We start from the raw sequence: 20968 nt of genomic DNA on the forward strand, positions 1-20968 counted from the left end.
ACACCTGCAGTTGTATCCAGAAGCCAATTTGCACTCACTATGGATCCTGTAGTAGAAGTATTATATGAGCAAAATAAATTGAGCTTGTTATTAGTTGGGCTATTTCATTTTGGATCAAGGTCATGTGTTGCAACTGGTGTCCTGATCTGGCACAGAAGCCTTCCTAGCTGATCAGCAGAGTTATGAAATTTGTCAAGAGTTGTATTGTTAGAAAATAACTGCTGTTCTAAGCTTGGAAATGGAACCCTTTCAAGTTGCTTCTTTTGTTTTAAAATGTTAAAGCTCTAATTCTTCAAGGAACTTTGTTTCTTAAGTGTTTTGGTAAAATAAATAAGTTGTTAAGCCCTGTATATATTTTTTAAGTATCTTAAAATTCTCATGAATGGACTGAAATGTTGTTATGGGCTAATCAGAACTGATATCTCTTACCTGGATCAACATAATTATAAACAGAGCTGGTGAATAATATTTCAGAGGTAAGTCCTTAAGTCTCATTGAGAAAGTGAGTCTGTGTTTGGGCATTCAGTCATGTAAGACTCTAGATGCAATCTGAAGTGATACAACTTCAAAGAAAACTGGGTTGGTATGTACTGACTAGGCTGTAGTGCTGACACAAAACTCATTGGTGTGATTGAGATGTGGCAGGTTATTGAATTCAGTTGCTCTTGTGGATTGGCTTATATTTAGAGCACAGATAAGTTGGAGCTTTTATTTATTATTTATAGTACATTTACGCTGCTTTTCATCTAAAAAGGCTCTCCGGACCACTTTCATAGGATCAATGAAAGAGGTTAGTCCCTATCCACAAACCAGCAGTCTAAAAACTGTAATCCAAGGGAAAATGAATGAAGGGGAAGAAAACTTTTGGCACAAATTCACAATTTTAACTAATTTAACTTTTAGTCTGTTTATATCGCAAATGGGTGAAATGGAGAAATATCAAGTCTGTCTCATAAACATTCAGTGGCTGTCACTTTTTGCCTGTTTATGTGTGTGTGTGTGTGTGATTTCAAAAACAACCCCAGTTAAAAGTTCTGAATTTGATCTGATTGTTAAGAACATCCACCCAAACAATCATTGAGGAATTAATGAATTGAATTAAAAATCTAGCAACTTACTTTCAGCCTAAATAAGAGGAAAGAGTTTGTGAAACTAGAAAGTGGAAGCATTTTATGGAATTAACAAACATCTTTTCCCAGTCCTATAGATACAAATGCCCATTGGTGCTGTATGTGTAGGGTGACCTTTACTAGAACCATATTAAAAAGCATTCTCCATATCTATGAGTATTTGGTTATAAATGGGAAAAATGCCCCTAAACCCACAATATTATCTGATGTGCTGTTTGACTAACTGGGTTCCAAAGACCATCAAAATTTATGGTAAAATATGTAAAACATTACAATCAATCTGGATTTATTTATTTAGTACATTTATATAGCCATCTTGTCTCATGCGCATGATTCGGGCTGGCATACAAAGTTAAATATTCAAGGACAGATAATCCTCTCTCCAAAAAACCAAAACAAACAAACAAAAAGATAATAATTAAAAGCAGTAAAACCATAAAATATAACTTGCAAGAGAACAATTTAGTTTCTCTAATAATATAACCTTTATAGGCTCCATACCTGTTGGAGAGAGATTGACTGAACCAGAGGGAGGAGTCACGCAAGGAGTTAATCTGAAATCCTTACTTGGGCACAAAAAGCCAAGGTCTGACACCCCCACCTTCACATCTTTGCTGTGAAACCTTATCTAGTCTGGCCTAAGTGTAAACTGTTGGTCTGGGAAGATTCTTGTGAAATAGGAATGAGTCAAGATATTGTTCTTCTTTGGTAGACATTAAGCCTTTTCCAACTTGATACTTTATTCTGCAAGTCACTTGAGAACCTGACACATCTGGAGGTCATGAGTGTATTGTGGTTTCCAAATTATATCTGAGACTTTAAGCAGTTATATTTCATTTAATAAAGTTGTTTAAACATACCATGGCTAAGCAGAGTACAAAGCAGTTAGAACATTAATTAGACTCCACTGCTACAAGAACATTTAAAATTGAACTTGATGGAGTTTACATCTGAATATTTACACTTAGAGATACTTTATTGTAATTGCAATGAGTGAATGATTGCTATTGAGCCACATACAATAATTGTAATTTTATACCTATAATTTCAAGGTTGTCTAATAGAACAAACTACATTTAGTGGTTCTTGAACATTTTCCATGTTAAGTTTTCAAATACTATCTCTAGTTTATCATAAGGAAGTAAGACTTGTCTAGCACTGAACCACTCTCAGAGTCTTTGGTAGATAGTAAAGAGGCATGGAAGAATTAGCAGAGGAAAGAACATTTCTGTTTCACAGACAAATATTTGATGCTTAAAGTTTCCTTTCATCAAAGTCTGCATGAACTCCAAGATTTGAATTTGTGTTCTCTGATGTGTTGTTAGTGCAATTTCAAAATCCTTGATTGAGAGGTCTATTATATCTAACATATCTCAAGGTTTCCAGGGTGGAGAAGAGGATTATGCACAGGGTTTCTTAACCTTGACAATTTTAAGACATGTGAACGTCAACTCCCAGAGTGAGCTAGGGAATTTTGGGAATTGAAGTCCACACATCTTAAAGTTGCCAAGGTTGAGAAACATAGCTCTATGAGTTCATTTGGAAAGTAATAGTCTATACTTTGCTATCAGCAGAAAAGCTTCTGAAGAACTCAGTCCTGTGTTGTAAAATGTACTGTCGCCCACATTTCAGAATGTGTCTGGTGTGAGAATATAAATATAATAAACTGTTAATAATCCACATGTAAAAATGTGTATGTAACTTGGGGAGAATCTTGCTAATTTGTCTCTTATCTGGTTTGCTAATCTTTGGAACTTCTTGGGAAAGTGAAGAGAAGAACATTCTGTCAAGTAATTCTGTCATTGCCTGTATAAATTCAGATGAGAACATATTTGTAAAAACAGGGCCCTACTCATTTTGATACCATTTTAGAAAATAGACCGTGGAAAAGAAATATGAACAGAATTTACATTTCAGAAAGAATGGTAATATATATGTTTTAAGTAAATATATTGACAATAATTATTGGTTTGTAAGCGCACATTTATAATGTAAAAAAACACTAATGTCGGAATGGTATTCTGAAGGGAAGACACTCTGGACCTACTTTCCCTTTTCAATAGCTGCAGAAACATTTGGTGCACAAATCTGCCATTTTTCATAGACAATTGGCAGGCGACTGCATTGCTGTTAGATGCTGTTCTGGTGGGAAGATCTTGGGAGCCATAAAAAGAGACAGGGAAAGCTGTAGCTCCATTCCTGCTCCAAATTAAAATGCAACCATCTTTTTCAGATGCTTTCTAGATAATTAAAATGTTAAAGAAAGCTTTTAATGTGTTTAGGCAGGTATCTTAGAGGGAAGAGGATTTCATTAAAGCCTACCTCAAAGAAATTGTGCTACATTTTTTTCTTCAATCTGACCTAAGAGAGGAGAAGCATATAGAAAGTTACAGTGTATGCTGGTTTCCAATCATTTCCATATGTCTGGATACAGAAGTTTCTTCAAATGCCTGTGTCTGAATCCTGATATGGGCTGATACAACAGTCTGTAACCAAAGAGAAAATAATGGGCTGGGATCCAAAGACTACAAAACAATTTCCAATTGTGGGGTTGAGGGATGGCACACATTCTTTTCTTCTGAAGTTTCCAAATGTGGATCTGGAAAATTCAGTTCAAAGGATCTTGAAGAGCAGAGCCAAGAAGTTGGCTCATAGCTGAGAAGTTGGGGAGAAGACAGTTCAAGAGTCTCCCAAGAGCAGCCAACTTTTGTGTAATCAAACCAGTCTCTTGCATATGTTTGGTTAGACCCCCCATCATGATAATTGGTGATTGAAGTTTATGAAAATTAATTCCATACTGAAAAAAGAGCTCCTACCTAGGGAAGTCTCAATTTCTTCATTTTTGAAACAGAAGACAGGCTCTGAAAGAAGAAAGTATAGATTTTGAGTTAGTTGAGTGACTGAGCCAGTTACTTTCTCTTGACCTACTTCATGGGCCTGTGGCAGGCCTAAAACTAGGGTAGAAATCTTAAGTACGCCAACTTGAGTTTTCAGAAAAAATGTGGGAAATCATTCCTTCTGAGCCCAAGTCATGAATTGCAGGAAGCTATGCACGGCATAGGGTCAAGCTACCTCAAGGTCTGCTTTAATGGTACACCTTCTTGGATTTTGCTACAAATGTATCTCAAGAAATAGTTCATCCTGTTTTTCCACAGAGGGCCTGTGCTATGGAACAGATTGCCAGTCGGACATAATAGTTCCTTTTTACAATTTAGGAGATGGCAGAACATTTTTAGTCTATTCATGTTTTGTGTTTTGACACTCTATCTGTATAGTTTTACATTTTAGTGGTTTATTGTTCTTGCATTTTTAAACCACTTAAATGTCATGAAAAGAGTACGAGTATGTACATGTTCTCAATAAAAATAAACATTCTAGCAATACAAGTAAACATTTGGATATTTCTGAAGTGATTCTGAGGATACTGGCCAAAATATGCGGTTGTGGGAAGGAATGAGTTGCTAATGATAACAAAAAGGTTAGCAAATAATACCAGTGATAATCAGTGATGGGCACCTTTGTATCATATTTTTTGAATGTATGCCCATTAGATTTCTCTTTTTCTCCTTTAAAAAAAACTATTTGAATCTTCTCCCCCCTTCTTCCTTGACAGGGCACCCACTGGATTGTTATTTTGTTCTTTCCCTTCCACAGCTGATGAACAGTTGAGGGGAAGAGAAGAAAAGAAAGCAGCAATTCATACTTTGCTTTGTGACTACAGTTAATAAGCAAGATGAAAACCATGAGATGGTCTTGCCCTTGATGTTCACCATTCAGTTTCTGGCTTGCCTTGCTTTGCTTATATAGGCTTAGCAAGTACAAGGAACTTTTTATACCAGGGGTGTCAAACTAGATTTCATTGAGGGCTGTAACAGGGTTGTGTTTAACCTCTAGGAGCTGGGGTGGGCATGGCCAGTATGACATCACTCATGTCGGAGGTGCCTGTGGTGGCCCAAGCGCTCTGCCAGCAAAAACGGGCTCCTGGGCCCCATTTTCAGCTGTAATGGCCTCCTGCAGCCCTCTGCCAGCGAAAATGGAGCCTGGAACATTCATGGCCCTCTCAAGCTGGCAGAGGCGCTGTAGGCCTTCGCTGTTTCCAGGACGGCCCTGTGGGCCAGATCTAAGCACCCCACAGGCTAGAATTTGATACCCCTGTCATATAATGAGGTATTTCCAGATGGGAGGCTCTTGGCTTAATTTGCCCCTCCCCCCACTTCCTCAACCATTTCACCGTTTCCTTTTTACCATTTTTTTGCAGAGAAAGTAAAAAGATGGAATAAGTATTTATTTCCACAATTTCTCTACCACCCCAATTTCAATTTTCGGTGGGGCATAGGAATCTCAAACACCAATCTCAAAATATAACCTATACATAATCAAAATCAACAATAATAAACAATAGCTTTTCTTTTATTTTAGATTTGTTAATCTTGCATTTTTATTTGTTTGTTTATTTCCTGCCTTTATTATTTTTGCAAGTAACCCAAGGCAGCAAACATATCCAACGTATCTTCCTCCCCCTATTTTCCCCACAACAACAGCCTTGTGAGGTGAGTTGGACTGAGAGAGAGAAAATGACTGACTCAAATTCACCCAGCTGGCTTTCATGGCTAATATGGGACTAGAATTCATGTTTTTCTAGTGTGGTGCATTAGACCAAATTTTATAAATAACTTGACGCAAACAACTTATAATATTCCTTCCTCAACCATTCCCTCCTATTTTAAGAAGTCTTAAAAGAAGACAACAATGGCTAAATATATCTCTAGGACAAGACTGATGTATAATGTTTGGCCTAACCACTGAAAGGCCTGACTTCTACTCCATGCATCCTTCATGTGGAGATGTAAGTATAGCCCTCTTGATAATTTTATAGGATGAGCAGAGTGGTCCCTTGAAGATATCCACTCCTATGTGACAACATTTTAGAGATCATATGGCTCAATCATATTTTCTATAGGGTAAACATACCTAGGTTTTTAATTGTTCTTCATAGTGATTGGTTTCCAGATTTTCAATCATTTGTTTTCTAGTATCTGCATATTTCTTGTTCACGTTTAATATGGGCACTATCAGTGCTTTCCCTAAATAGCATTATGTTTTCTTTATTTGACTTTTCCAGCTTCACAAAAGGTAAATAATTTGTTTGCCAGAAGTTAACCTTAAACATGTTTTATATTCAAAAACTTTAGGCTTAACAGCCTGTTTTTCATTATATTTTTATCATTTATTTTGTAAATATTTAACTGATCTATATGATCACACAACTCATAAAATATATGTCATGAGCATACCAAGTAGACATTGATTTTGTATTTCGGCTCTTTGATAGTAAACATTTTCAGCTGTCTGGGTTTTAAATAATCCAGCTGGAATTTATTTTAAGAGTATAATAAAACAGATAAGAGAGTCCTCCATCATTCCAGATTATGAGGCTGCTGTTTGAATAGAAACTTAAGAAAACTAGATTTAAAATTTAGAAATATAAATATATAATATATAAAACAAGCTGATAGAGAGTTGGAATTCATACTTGGCATTGACTAACTTCAATTGACTAACTCCTGGTTACCAACAACACTGAGAATATAAATTTATTGGTAAGGAAGATGATACAGGGTAGCAGAATATAGTTTATGTGAATTAAGATCCCAGCCTTAGATCCTGTCATCTTCAGATAAGGTTTAAGGAGGGCTTAAGGCTTGTTTTTGAACAAATAAGTGTAGGGCTCTGCTTAAAAGGTTTTAAGCTACTATAATGAAAACTATCTTGGGACCTTCAGAGATGATTTAAGTAATAGAGTTAGATGGAATAATGCTTCATTTGACTCAGGTCTCTTAAAACAGACTGGTTGTGAATTGTGATATTTCCTTGGTCCAGAATTTTCCCTTCTTTGATTTTGGATGGGTAGAAATGCACCAAACAATTTAAGGGTCCTCCTAGATTTACATTGCTTGGTCAAGAAGCAGGTGGCAACCTTGGAGGACCTTCTGCACCAACTGTACTGCCCATGTTCCCCTGAAAATAAGACCAGGCTTATATTAATTTTTGCTCCCAAAACACATTAGGGTTTATTTTCAGGTTAGGCCTATTTTGGGGGAAATATGGTACTAAATGTGTCTGTCTGGTTCATGATCTTAACTGGGGCTTAACTTATGAGCATCCTGCAAAATTATGCTAGGTTTTATTTTCCAGTTGAGTCTTATTTTCAGGGAAACAGTGTTCATCTATCAGCAGGCAATGCTCATGGTCACTCGTTCACTTTTGTCATTTCATGATTGAATTAATGCAATGTGCTCTGCATGGAATTGCTCTTGGTGATTATTCATCTGGTCCAGAATTCAGTGAAGTCTTTAATTATGGGCATACCTCAGGATGCCAAGGTAATGCCTCTGCTCTGCCACTTATATTGGTTACTATTTTATTTCCAAGTGGAATTCAAAATGTTAATTCTTATCTATAAAACCATTCAAGGCACAGGGCAAGGCCACCTATGGACTATTTGTCTCTAATTATTTCTGTCTGTTCAATAAGAACTGACAACGTTGGGGTGCTCCAGGTCACACCATTTAGTTAAAACTATCTAGTAGCACTCAGGAGACATGTCTTCTTTGTTGCTGTTCCCATCCTTTGGAACATCATCTTACCAAAAACCTGGCTCGCCCCACATGGCTGCCTTTTGGAAGGTTTTAAAGGCCTGATTCTTCTCTTAGGTATTAGGTCTGGAAGTGGCATGACTCATTTGTTGTATTTATTTTTCCCAGTACTTTATGTGTTCGTATATTTCCATTTTGGTTTATCTTTGTATGCCTTTCTCTTATGTGGTTTTATGGACTGCACACTTGTTATTTTATGGCATGCATAGTTTGCTGAGTGGTCAGCTATATAACAAAATGAATAAAAATTTGAGTGCAAGATCTTCATTTCTAAGTAGAGAACTTTGTATTGTATTGTACGTTGTATTCTAGGCCAAGAGATGGCACTGTTTTCAGGCAGATGGCACTGTTACCTGCCAGTTTTAAAAGGGTTTTATTTAATTTTGGGATTGCATGGACACCATTTAGGGATTGTGCAAACTGTTTCCCATCAAATTTGTTCACTCCAGTTTGCTGCTATAGAAATAATTTGAAACAACAGTACATTTGAATGGGAAGCTACTTGTTTAAAGAACATAAAGTACTAGCCCAAAATGCCCTTTGGAAAAGCAGAGTTTGGGGCATACTGTCTCTGTTACTCCATTTTTTTATTTTATTTTTTATTGCATTTGTTTTAAATGTCATAAATTGTATGTTTGACTTAGTACTGTCACATCATCACTTTCCATTCTAGAATATTTTAGGAGCAACCTTTGATTGTGATATCCTTTTGGATCAACATTGTGAATTGTGAATATGGATGATGTGTTGCACTGGTTTACTTCCTTCCTCCAGGGTTAGGGTTAGGGTCAGTTCCTAGGTGTTGATGGGGGAGGGGGACAGTCCTGCCCATAGCATTTGCTTTGTGAGGTCCCCTCCATCTTTTTTTGCTGCTGTTTAACATCAACATGAAACTGCTAGGTGACGTCAATGGCATGGGGATGAGATACGGGGTGAGATATTTTCACCATGTCTTATCACTATGTCTTAGTGATAATATTATATTAAAAATAATATTTGTACTCATGTTTTAGTTTTTTGCCTGGACTATCTGGAAGGGATGAAACTTGTCTTTAAGATCTTGTGGAAAGGCTGACAGGCTCTGACTCTGTCAGTTTTACACAAGTCCTTAAAGACAAGTTTCTGTCCCCATGCCTGGGGATCAAGGTTTATGTCTGAACCCATGACTGCATTGGTTTGTGTTCCCCTCCCCCTTGGCCACGGTTTATATCTCTACCCTGTTGTTTCTTTTTCTTTTTTATGCTATTTTAATTACTGTACAGTTAATCTTCCAGAGTTTCGTATTTCAATAATAAATATTTTTAATATTTTTTATGAATAAATGAAAAAAAATGAATTGGATAGCTGAATTAGACATTTTATAAAATTCACCTTCAACAATGCCTGGGATGGTTGTCCCTAAATCTATACTTTGGAACATAATTGCCCACTAGATGCAGCTCCTTGGGAAACTGGTTGTGATGATGACCCAGGGTGGGATACAAAACAAATACAGTAACAGAAAATAGGTGAAGCCCCTTTTATTCCTTAAGTTTGCTTCCAAGCTCCGAATATCTTTGACAAAGACAAAAACACTCCCACACAAACAGTTACATGAAGAAGGAAAAAAGCAACACAAACCAGGCAAGATAAGGGCTGGAGGATGTCCACAGATAACACATTGGGAAGGATGGCAAACTCAGAGAGGAACTATATAAGCTATAGATATTTCCACACTTTGTTTCCAGCGTTCGCGAGTACGCAGGTCCATACTCTTATTCAGTTGTCATAGATGCAACCCATGAAGAGGATCAAGGCCCTCTCCTCCTGAGTAGACCACATCTTTCCCTTATCCTCTCCTCCCTGTGTGCCCTAGGATGGATAGGGGATGGGCCTGGGTTCTCCTTTGACTGCTCAGCTGGCCTCTGCCCTTCCCCAGCCTGCTCCACAACCTCCGGAGCCACACTTCCACTCCCTGTCAGCTGTTCCTCCTCTCCCTCAGAGTCAGTCTCCACCAGGGGCATGACACTGTTCTAGATACAGAAGGAAGTTTTGTATGAGCTAAGAGGTTAAAAGGATATTAGGGAGGGAGGGCGGGAGGAAGGGAGGGAGGGAGGGAGTAATAATGAAGGAGGCCTATTGCCAAGTAATGGAGAACAAAAGGAACATAGGCTTGAAAGAGAAGTTGAATGCAATAAAGGTGTATATCAGTAGATGCACCTCGCTTGAAAACAAAATGGTAAAGAGCTCTAACTCTTATATTATTTAAATCTTCTTCCCAAAAATTCAAATGGATCTAAGCAGAACAACCCAGAAAAGTGGGGAGTAAAGTACTCTAGTAACCCAACATGAGAAATAGATAATATTTGGATACAATGAGTCATTTGAGATATCTAGGACCAAACAATTCTATCCAAGTCTTAAAGGAGTTTGCAAATGTCAAGCTGTCTTTTAATTTTCATGAAGGTGAAAACAGAAAACTACAAATGAGTCAGAATGGCACTGATACTGGGTAAAATTCTGAACAGGTTATTAAGCTGGTGTATGACAGTTCAGAAAGGAATGCAGTACTTGGCAGGAAAAAGCGTGGATTTATCAAGAAGAGTATATCATTCCAGAACAACTCAACCTCCTTTTTTTGATTGAGTGGTAATTTAGTTGACTCTAAGAATGCAGTGAAATAATCTATCTTGACTTCAGTAAGGTATTCAACAAAATATATTGATTCTAGCAGAGAGGATGATAAAATTTGGACTGAACGATACAACTGTATAACACAAATACAGAACTACTATAGTTAAATAACCATATCCAAAAAGTATACTGTATGTCAGTGGTTCTATATCAAGCTGGATGGAAGTTTTGACTGGTATACAGGTAGTCCTCGATGTACAACAGTTCATTTAGTGACTGTTCAAAGTTATAGTGGCACTGAAAAAAGCAATTTATGACCATTTTTCACACTTACAACCATTGTTGCATCCCCATGGTTACGTAATCAAGATTCAGATGATTGGCAACTGGTTCATATTTATGATGGTTGCTGTATCCCATGGCCGTGTGATCACCTTTTGTGATCTTCTGACAAACAAAGTCAATGGGGAAGCCAGATTCACTTCATAACTTTGTTGCTAATTCAACAACTGTGGTGATTCACTGACAGTTAATAAGGAAGGTCATTAAATGGGGCCAAACTCACTTAATGTATGTCTGATTTAACAATGAAATTTGGGGCTCAATTGTGGTCATAAGTCAAATATATTTATAACTTGAATGAGAGGTTATAAAATACGATTATCAAATTTGCAGATGATGTAGAGGGGAATAGCCAAAACCTTAGAGGAGATAACAATGGAAGAAATCAGCAGTGGCAAATGCAAAGTCCTACATTTAGGTAGGGAAAAATCAAAGAAGTGGGTATAAGATGGGGGACCGTTCTGAACAGCAGTACATACAAAATGTTGTGGGTATCATAATGGAACACAAACTGAACATAAGTCAGATGTACGATTCAGCTGCAAATGAGGGAAATGCAATTTTAAGCTACATCAACAGAAATACGGTGTCAAAATCAAGAGGCAGTCTTGTTCCTTTCTATTTTGCATTAGTCAGATTGCTATAGAATATTGTGGTAGTTCTGGACATCATATTTTAGGCACGCATTGATAATTTGGAATACATCCAGAAGACAACAGCCACAGGAATTTGAAGGAAAAAATGATGAAACATAGTTGGAGGCCCTATGGGTATGTTTAGTTCGGAGAAAAAAAAGTTGGGCACGAGGAGAGACATGATGATATCTTTATTGCATCTGAGGGGCTATAATATTAAAACAAGGAGGCAATTTTTTTCTTGTTATACTGGGACAAGAAACAATGGATTTAAATTACAAGGAGTATGTATTTCAGTTTTCCTAATGGCAATAAGTGTTCAATAGAGGGGCAGACTGCTTTGGGAAGTAGTGGCCTCTTTTTAGTTGGAGATCTTTTTTCATTTTTTCTTTGTTGGATGAGATACTGCAATAGTGAATTATTGTACTAGGAAGGGAATTAGACTACTCGATGATCTCCAAAATTCCTTCTAACCCTTCCATGCTATGATTCTATCAATATGGAGAGGTGTATTTCAGAAAATCAATGGGAGACAAATGAATTGCTTTGCATTTTACAGCAATCTGCTCTCTTCTGAATTTATCAGTGGACTTCTTTTAAAAAATGCACAAGCATACGTTCACTATTGTCTAGATTTTTTAAAATCACAAACTGTTGTGGAAAGGAATTGAAAAAAAACTTACTGGTGAAAAAAATAAGAAATTGAATCAATCGTATTATTGACAGGTTTGCCTGTCTCTGCTTTATATAAACTTTACATTAACAAGGAACAAGAGCTTAGCAGATAACAGATAACAGATAATCAGAGTTGAAAGGGACCTTTTAGGACATCTAGTCCAACCCCCACCCAAGCAGGAGACCCTACACCATTTCTGACAAATGGCAGTCCAATCTCTTCTTGAGAGTCTCAAGTGATGGCACTCCCACAACTTCCGAGGGCAAGCTGTTCCATTGGTTGATTGTTCTCACTGTCAGAAAGTTTCTCCTTATTTCTAGGTTAAAGCTCTCCTTGTTCAGTTTCCATCCATTATTCTTTGTCTGGCCTACAGGCACTTTAGAAAATAGCTTAACCCCCCACCTCTATGGCAGCCCCTCAAATATTGGAACACCGCTATCATGTCTCCCCTGGTCTTTCTCTTTACTAGACTAGCCATGCCCAGTTTCTGTAACCATTCTTCATATGTTTTAGTCTCCAGTCCCCTAATCATCCTGGTTGCTCTTCTCTGTACTTTTTCTAGAGTCTTAACATCTTTTTTATAATGTGGTGACCAAAACTGGATGCAGTACTCTAGGTGTGATCTTACTAAGGCTTTATAGACTGGTATTAGTACCTCCATTGATCTTGATTATATCCCTCTGTTAATACAATTTAGGATTGCATTAGCTTTTTTGGCTGCTGCTGCACATGCTGGCTCATATTTAGCTGGTTGTCCACTAAGACTCCCAAGATCCCTCTCACAGTTACTGCTATTGGGCCTTGTTTCACCCAGTCTATATGTGTACTTTTGGTTTTTCTTGCCTAAGTGTAGGACTTTACTTTTCTCTACATTGAATTTCATTTTGTTAGATACGGCCCAGTGTTCTAGTCTGTCAAGATCCATCTGGATTTTGAGCCTATCTTCTTGGGTGTTAGCTATTCCTGCCAGCTTAGTATCATCTGCAAATTTGGTGAGTTCCCCTTCTGTTCCCTCATCTAAGTTGTTAATATTGAAGAGTACTGGGCCTAAGACGGAACCTTGTGGCACCCCACTGCTTACTTCCCTCCATGTAGACTTAGACCCATTAAGGACTGCTCGTTGAGTACGGTTTGCCAGTCAGTTGCGAATCCATCTAGTGATGGTGCTATCTATTCCACTTTTTTCTAGCTTACTAAGAAGTAGATTGTGGTCTACTTTATCGAATGCCTTGCTGAAATCTAAATATATTGTGTCCACAGTATTTTGCTGGTCTACTAATTTAGTCACTGTTTGAAGAATGAAATAAGATTAGTTTGGCATGATCTGTTTTTAACAAACCCCGTGCTGACTGCTAGTTATTACTTTACTTGTTTCCAAATGTTGGCAGATCTGTTTCTTTATTATCTTTTCCAGTATCTTCCCGGGTACTGATGTGAGGCTGATTGGTCTATAGTTTCCTGGGTCTGTTTTTTCCCCACCTTTTTCAAAGATGGGAAGCAACAGTAGTACATATCATGATGGGCAGTGCCTTAATTGGTTTTCAAAAAGGAGATCTGATTTAGGTATAAGCATGCAATATGCTATGACTAAACAAACCAATTTATGGCTTAATAATGTGATAACCTGATCCACACACATACACATAGATGACAGTGATTGGTCCCTACAGCATGCTGAGCCTAAGTTCAAAGATCCAAGATCTGAGCCTAAGATTTAAGATCTAAGCAGATGTGTGTTTCTCCAAAGGATACCAAGTCTCATGTTAGCTTAACTTAATGTATTATGCAACCTAGCACTTACGTCTTAATCAGCCCTCAAATACAGGAGCCATGTGTGCAATACACAAATATTTTAAGTGGTTTCCTTGGGATCTATTGTATTACATAATTCCAACCAGCAGTTTCACAGTGGGAATTTTAATAAGTATAGAAGAGGACAGCAATTTGACCGAAGGCTGGGGATTGATATGAACAAGAATGAGATAACATTATAAATGTGTCATTTAGACAACTCATGTTTGTATACAAGTTACCTGGATCAGCACATGTGACTAAATGTTGCAAGTACAAAAGACAGGTGGAGATTTTCACATTGATGATGATGTTTCTAAAGCAACATAATCTCATACCTGCATTTACCAGTTGGACTTATACATTCTGGTAAGTCATAATGTGGTTTGATTTCATCTTGACATAATATGTGAACCTGACCAGTGTATTCCCTGAAATTTTCTCTCAAGTAGCTGTATAAGATGACACTTTATTATTAGACTACCTGTTGCTTTTAAGGAGCTCAAAGTTGAGCTGCTTCAGGATTTGCCCCTTGGATTTTAAGCAGTTGTGTGCTTCTCCAAAGGATAAGTAAACATGGTAGGGTAATAAAAGACAATATCCATTGATCAAGGTTGAACTAGGGAGTTGTGATGCTTTCTGAGATTGTTTGTTTGCTTGTATAGTAGACATTACCCAACTAGGTAGCATAATATTACTTACTTATGTAATGAAGTGTTTGCAAACAACCTCAGAAAGCACCCACAATTCCTTTGGCTTAAAAAGTTTACTTTCTGCTCCTTCCTTTATAATACATTATCGGATAGGAAGGCTGATTTCACTATCAACCCTTGCTTCTTTGAAGCAACCAACCAGACATACTTATCAGAATAACAGAGTTGGAAGGGTCATTGGAAGTCTTGTCCAATCCCTTGCTCTCAACCAAGAACCCCTAACCATTTCAGATAAATGGTTGTTCAATCTCTTCTTGAAAACCTCCAGTGTTGGAGCATCCACAACTTCTGAAGGCAATTCCATTGATTAATTGTTCTAACCGTCAGGTAATTTCTCCTTAGTTATAGATTGCTTCTAAGTTGTCCAGAGTGTATGGGGAAAAGTAATGATTGCTATTTGCAAATGAATGTGCATCAAATCTTATGTAAAAGAAAAAAACAATTCAAAGAATTGCCATACGTCGCCATTTATTTGGTTTTTGTCCGTAAAGTATTTGTGATATAAAGGTGCCAAACCCGCACGGAATTGATATTTGGGGCGGGAAAGTTAAATTTCGTCTAAAAGGGAAAAATTGGGGGTGAAGGTTCGGATTCCGAAGAGTCGGCTGTTCTTGTTATCCACCGATCCGTCTTCCTGTCTCTTTTTCCTGTCTATGGGGATTTCCCTCTTGTTTTCTCTTCCCGTTCGATAATTTCCGTTTACAGTCGTCTTTTCCCGTGCTCTTTTTCGTCCCCTCCCGACCACTTTTCGACTATTTCCGCTGTCGGCTTTCGGAAATGACCGAAGACGCTTTGAAGGAACCGGCGGCGTGTGAGGGAAAGTAGGGAAAGCAAGAGGGGAGCGTAGAAGACTTTGTGGGTTGGATTGCTAACTCCGGACCGAACCATCTGCGGCTACCTTGGAGGTGAAGATTGGGGGAAATGTATTGGCTAAGGCGATCGAAGAGGAGAACAGCATCCTCGTTCTCTCTTTCAAAAAAGGCGATCGCTTCTGGATCGTGGGAGCCATTGACTTAATATTGCGGCGGTGTCAGCTAAGCTCAAAAGGCAAGTGCGTGGGGTGAGAGGGATCATACTATAACTGATGAAGAGGTTGTGTGCGTGTGTAACGATGCTAGGTTTCGGAGACTGAAGAAAGGTTTTAGTGGAGAAGAAAGTGTTCCTCCCCCTCCTTTCTTGCAAGGTGGTACAGTCGAAAAGCAGTGTTGCTCCCGTTTTAGGTAGCTGAGGAATGCTACATGGAGTGGTGTTGCAGGGACCCTCTAAAATTTAGGGCTGATGGAGGCATGGGGGACGACGTTAGGAGTCCAAGGGCCCTAATTGTGAAGAATCTGCCGCAGGAGAAAGGGTTGGCTTTCTGACAAGTCTAGAGCCAGCATTGCAATTCAAAGAGCTCTCTTGGTCGTTTAATTTAATGAACGAATTGATATTCCTTACCTTACACAAATGAAATGCTCTCAGGGCATTTCACAGCTCAGAATATATGTATATGTGTGTACAGACACATACACACACCACCCTGTTCCTTTTCAGGGTAATCAGTATTATGCAAAGCACAACAAAGGAATAACAAACTGTAAACGGAAGAAGTTAAAGGTGTGAGATAAAGACTCGGAATAGAGCTGGAAGGGACCTTGGAGGTCTTCTAGTCCAGCTCAAGCAGGAGTCCCTATACCATTTCAGACAAGTGACTATCCAATTTCTTCTTAAAAACCTCCAGTGATGAAGCACCCACAATTCTTGTTTTGATCATATTTATTCATGCATTTCATTTTGTTTTTTACATTTCTCATCTTTTTCAGGAATTCATTGAGAGCCTTTCTTAGTCCCCCCCCCATTCATTCACTCTTCTTTGCTGTATTTGTTTTGCACTTTTCATTCATGTGTATATTTGCTTTTTGTTCCTCATTCACTTGCTCTACATGACTTCATCTCAACTTATTATTTTTTGTACTGCTGGTCTTCAGTCAGTTTTTGATATTTTGGTTGACATCTCTCACTTTCATGTAACAAAACATCTAGTTCACATCTATTGCATGTACTGCATACCTTCTTCAAATCAACAAATATTTTCTTTCTCTTCAATTTCTTTCACTTTCATTTTTAATGTCCATTTTTCTAGTAATTTGTTTTGACAGCACCAAATCATGTTCTGTTCACATTCAGAACCCCTCATCACCTTTATATGCATTGTAATTCTATGTCTTTTATTGTAAACAATCACATCAATCTGCTTTTAGATTTATATTTATTGTCTCACCAGATAACATATAAATAAACTTGGGCCTTAAATCATGTATTTAAAACAGGTATTTTTCTAAGCAGATTTTTACTAATCAACATTCTTGTTTATTGTGGATCTATGAATGGCCCAACTGCTTTTTCTGTTCTCTATCATTTTGTTCCTATGTATCCATTCATGTCATATAACACAATGTTTTCATGGATCTCATTCATTCAGAACATTGCATTACATTACCTCAGACTTCCTATCTACTTTTATTATCACCATTAACAGCTCTGAAGACAAAGACAATAACAGTCTAAAAAGATTCCATAACTATATAGCATCACCGTAAAAAGAATAAAGTATGCCTTCTAGTTCTTGTTTGCATTCAAAAAGGCTTTAGCAAATATAATTAAATATTGATACAATTTAAAAATGCAGAATCTGTCTAGTAAAAATTCTTGTGCACATTTCAAGACTAATTTATTGTGATTTGAAATTTTGTAGACAAGAGATGGATTAGCAGATGACTGAGATTACTATGCATGCCTTTAATGATGTTGATTATATTCTCTGAAAGTACTACTTTGCTAGTTTTAGCATTGCTGTAACATTTGTTTTTATCTTTTCCCCCTACCAACTAAAGCTGCAATTAGTGATGTAAGTATTAGACCAGGACTGGGGAAACCCAGATTCAAGGCTGTCCTGACTGGGTGAGTTTCTTAATATTAGTCACACTTTCTCAGTCCAGCCTACTCATAAAATTATTAGAATAACATGAAGAAGTTCTTCATGTAAACCTCTTGAAGTGCATAGAAAGGCAAATAAAGGTAACTAAATAAATACACAGTGAAGGAACTTTGAATTATAGTATAAGTATAGTTGGCAGCACTGTATATAGACATACTTGAGATGGAGAAAATATCAAATGCCCTTTTCTTTCCAAAATCTAAATAAAAGCTTTTTTTGTAACAAAGAATAGAAGCAGCAAGAAAATACTCTTAGATAGTTCATCAGACAATGCCTTTGCCCATTTCATCTGTCCATCTATTTTCTGTGAGGTTAATATACAAAAATGCCTTGGATCATGTATTCTTGGCAAACATATTTATAGATGAAGAATTCTTAACAACTGTATTTGTTGGGAGAAGGATACATAATTTTTTAAATCTAGTTGTATGGTTAGGGTTAGAGTTTTATTGAATAAGCTCTTGAACAGGGCTTTAGTAATATACCAGGGAAGAGACAAGGGCAAAATATACTTTCATGAAGAGCTCAGATACTGGCAGGCCTAGGCCATGGATAATCAGCCTCTCCTGGCAGAAGAAGCCAAGATGATTAGTGATAATGGTGTCAGTGACTGAACCAAAAGGGTTAGGAAGACTAACCATAGTATTGCCAACACCAGCACAGCCATCCAGAATTCTGCCAGGTAAATGGCAACCTGTGAGGAAAAGCATATGGGCAGCCAGAAGAAACTTTGTGCTAGCAAATAACAAATTGCCAGAATAGGGCTCTTAACTTCAGAGTTTTTACAGACTGACTTGTTTGCGGAGATTTTAGGATGATGCAGACTTGAATCTTCATTGGGTTCTCACATTGTGATAAACTATGATTTGTTTGAAATGCTGTGTTGGTAAACCATGACTTTCTGAGTTCAAATGACATGTTAAACCAAAATAAGATAAATCACATCATAACTTACTATTAGATATTGTGAATATGTTGTGAGATATGCTGGCATCAAAAAGATATTTCATGGAATATGAAAACATTTTGTTGTATTACTTTGTATTATATTAATTTTTAAAATATGTAATCTGTAGACTTTAGCTGAAAATTTTTAAATTGTACTGAAGACACTTGTTAGAGAATAATATTCATTAAAGTCAATAAGATTTTTTCTGGGAAAAAAAAGGTGCATAGCCTTAAGTTGTTAAATTGACTGGCCTAGACTTTACCCAGATTCTGATTAGATGAATCTAGTCTCCACTTTACGTTATGTTATTATGCTCCTCTGAGTCTGAAACTTTGCTTTGTATTTTTTTCTTAGGACTTATCCAATATTTTATTATCATAAACTTTCACTGCTGGATTAAATCAATATTAAATGAACAGATTCAGCAATTGTGATGACAGCCAAAGGCCCCAAAGTGGGCAATGCTGTGTTCATCAAGAAGCCTTGTGTAGGCATAATTATTAATTTATCTTGTATTTACTGTAATTTTGTGTGTATATGTGTGCACATGCATGTTTGTGTGCATATGTTTTGATGCCTCTTCAGCAGCTTCATCTTTAAGCACACTCTGAAAGATTCTGCATTCTGTGAAGTCTTGCTGAATTTTTTTTGTTCTAGCAGTTACTCTTATCTTCCTTAGAATTCAGCTCTGTACAGCCAAATTGACTTAGTGAAAATATGGTGCCAAGGTCCATGCAATATTGAACATTCCACTACAAAACAGATGTCAGATAACTTTTTTTGAAAGGAGAGCAAGTACATTAGGAAGAAATAATGGAAATATTGTACTGTGTTGCCTAGATATAGGCATATATTAGAGATAGAGAGCAGATAGAGCAAAAATCTGAATATATGCAGAATGATCATGAAGTGTATTTAATTTGAGAACTTTCATTTTTGGATGGTTCTACTTAACCCACATTTACAATTTCTAATTTATCAGTCAGAAATAACTTCTTTTCTCTTATGCAGTATTCTAATTGGAAACTCTTTAAGCGCAATTACTTCTGCATTATATATCTTCAATTTTGTATTAAAATGTTGCACAATTTGTCACTTACCTTCTTTCTGATCAGGATAGTCCCTTAGAACAGTTTTAATTTTGGAAATCTTGTATTTATTTTATAAGCTTTGTCAATTTCTGCCTCAGTACCTCTTCATTCCATTAAAAAAATTGATAAGACTTTGATAACCTTATCTCTAATATTTTTACCAAAATCCTTTGGAATTGCTCTGAATCTCAACCAACATTCTTTCTCAGTTCTAGGAATTAAGAAAAAAATTACAAGTATGCAAGTTATATTATTGTTTTTTTAAAAAAATGATGGACAATTTTGAGCTTGGTGTATGAAGCAATTCAAGATAATACACTTATTTTTCTGAAAGACACATATCTTTTCCAAGAATAGACATGTTTTGATTTTGAAGAATTTGACTAATAAGGTACATAAAGTACAGACATTACCAAAGATCTTTTCAGATCCAGTGAGTTTGGTTTATAAATGAAAACCTAGTTTCTTTAGCTAGATGTTAAATGAAGTACTATTACAGAAAGAAGTAATAGTGGAGGACGGTAAAAAGAAAAGTTTTTTGAAAATAATCTTAAGGGTGTAAGATGTAAGAATGGTTTGGGACTCAACCAGCGCTTTCATAAGAGGTTGCTTTATACAACATAATAGTAAACTCCAAAAAGAAGAGGCAAGAGAACATAAGCTATTTTGGATGAGATAAAAAGAAAAAACAAATTAAAGTTGTTTCCAGAGATGATTGGTATTTCTCAACAAATTAAGTTTCTAAGGCAACAATTATCTATGTTAATAGTAATCAATGGAAATAAAAATGAATTATGCAAAACAAAAAACTGCTTTGAAATAAAGCAGAAAAGTGGTCGGCATACAAATTACAAAAAGAAAAAAAATGACATTGACATTACAAGAGGATGCGAGGATGTGTGCAAAGGGCATAGTATGGGTTGGGGAGGGTGTGATTCAGGTAGCAAAGGATGTGCAAAAAGTATAGCCAGGACACAGGTATGTTCAAGAAGCTGGCATGGTGCAAGTGCATAGGGGCTGGGGGAAGGATGTAGAGGTAGCAGAGACCTATCCCAGCAACCTGTGACCATTCTTGCCGGCTTTCCCACTGGCAGAAAAGGTTGCAAATGGTGATCATGTGATTGTGGGGCACTGCAACTGGTCATAAATGTGATCGGATGACTGCAGGGGTACCAGAATTTTGAGGACTGGTTAGATCACGATTTGTTCAGCACCATAGTAACTTTGAAGAGGCTAAAAGTACCTTACGATAGAAAGGAAAGAAGAGGATTAGGTTTACCTGATCTGAAATGGTAGTTTGCAGATTGTTGTTGACATGGATTAAAGAATAGGTGGTGCTAAGAAATAGAAGCATCTTAGAGTTAGAAAAACAGGAGCCAAGGTTTGAGTGGCACG

General features: G+C 37.0%; 1 protein-coding gene across 3 annotated transcripts in view; it reads left to right on the forward strand.

The window, feature by feature from the left end:
- Window positions 1–20968, forward strand: part of EXTL3 (exostosin like glycosyltransferase 3) — a 123990-nt gene that overhangs the window by 4477 nt on the left and 98545 nt on the right. Inside the window, exon 1 of one of the 3 annotated variants that reach the window (XM_087929915.1) lies at window positions 15340–15603. The exons of the other annotated variants lie outside the window; for them this stretch is intronic. The gene's annotated coding sequence lies outside the window, so the exon portion shown is untranslated. Of the gene's footprint in view, window positions 1–15339; window positions 15604–20968 lie in introns of those variants that run through there. 3 annotated transcript variants of the gene reach the window in all.

This window comes from Pseudonaja textilis, chromosome 1 (assembly GCF_049901715.1).
Source record: "Pseudonaja textilis isolate UNSWEBS1 chromosome 1, rPseTex1.2, whole genome shotgun sequence".
In the NCBI taxonomy this organism is placed as follows: Eukaryota; Metazoa; Chordata; class Lepidosauria; order Squamata; family Elapidae; genus Pseudonaja; species Pseudonaja textilis.